Genomic DNA, 1,085 nt, shown 5'->3' on the forward strand with positions numbered 1-1,085 from the left:
GTTATGAGTCGAAATCAACTCGATGGCAATGGGTGTTGTTTGGTTTTCATAGCTAAAATATAGAAATAAGTCAAGTTTATTGATGCCCTCTACCCACTCCAAGGTATCCCATATCTCTCTTCTCATCATGGTCTTGCAGAGCCACTCATTCTACTCCAGCAACATGGCACAAGCAGTGATTAAGGGTAACTGTCCATCTGCCAAATGCCATGGCGCTGCCTTTAACTGACTCCAGGGAATAATGTCCTCTTCTTCCTTTTAACTTTCTAAATCTCACATGACAGCCTCTCATTGGCCTATTCTAGCTTGGAACCATATGAGGAAGGACATTTTGAAAATGCACTTCCTGTTCTTCTAGGAAGAAGTGGTAGTGATGCCGAATTGACAATATATACTCATAGATCTTTGGTAGAGGAGACCATCGTTCTTCCCTTCCCTTTGCTTTATCTTATTGAATTTATATTCCTTCTAACTTCTTTTTATGAATAAAGGGCAGAGAATAAATCAGAGATTGGGATTAATTTTTTTCCTTGATTTAAAAAAAATCAATAAGTGACAAAGATAGTGTAAACAGCATTGAACTAGAAGCTATGAGTCATGAGTTCTAGCCGGGCTTTGCAACTTAGGAGCCATGTGACCTTGAATTAGTCATTTAACCTCTCCTAGCTTTTGATGTTCATGTATTAATTAAGGGTAATCATATCTACATGTCATCACTTATTGTAGTGATTTGCCTTAGGAACAATATATGTGATGTATGCTTAAATCATATTGCACCACTCTGGTGACAGAGAAGTGAATGATCCCCTTTCCAGTGTTGCAAGGTACACCGTGTGCACATTTAGAAAACTGTTGGACAATCAACAATCAATCAAATTGTTCAAAACAGTTGCTAGATTTCAAAAGCTTCCCTTCCCTAGTCTCTGGAAGATGGGCTGCTGGTTATCTTTAAAAACTCTTATTTAAGTCGTGGGTGAAGAAGTGGTAGGGAGGTTGTCATCTTTATTTTGCCTTCACATACGACTTATCCAGAGGATAACACCCCCTTGGTCTCAAGCTAGTCATGAACAAGCATTTATTCCTAA

The sequence above is a fragment of the Trichechus manatus genome, unplaced genomic scaffold (genome assembly GCF_000243295.1).
Source record: "Trichechus manatus latirostris isolate Lorelei unplaced genomic scaffold, TriManLat1.0 scaffold00025, whole genome shotgun sequence".
In the NCBI taxonomy this organism is placed as follows: Eukaryota; Metazoa; Chordata; class Mammalia; order Sirenia; family Trichechidae; genus Trichechus; species Trichechus manatus.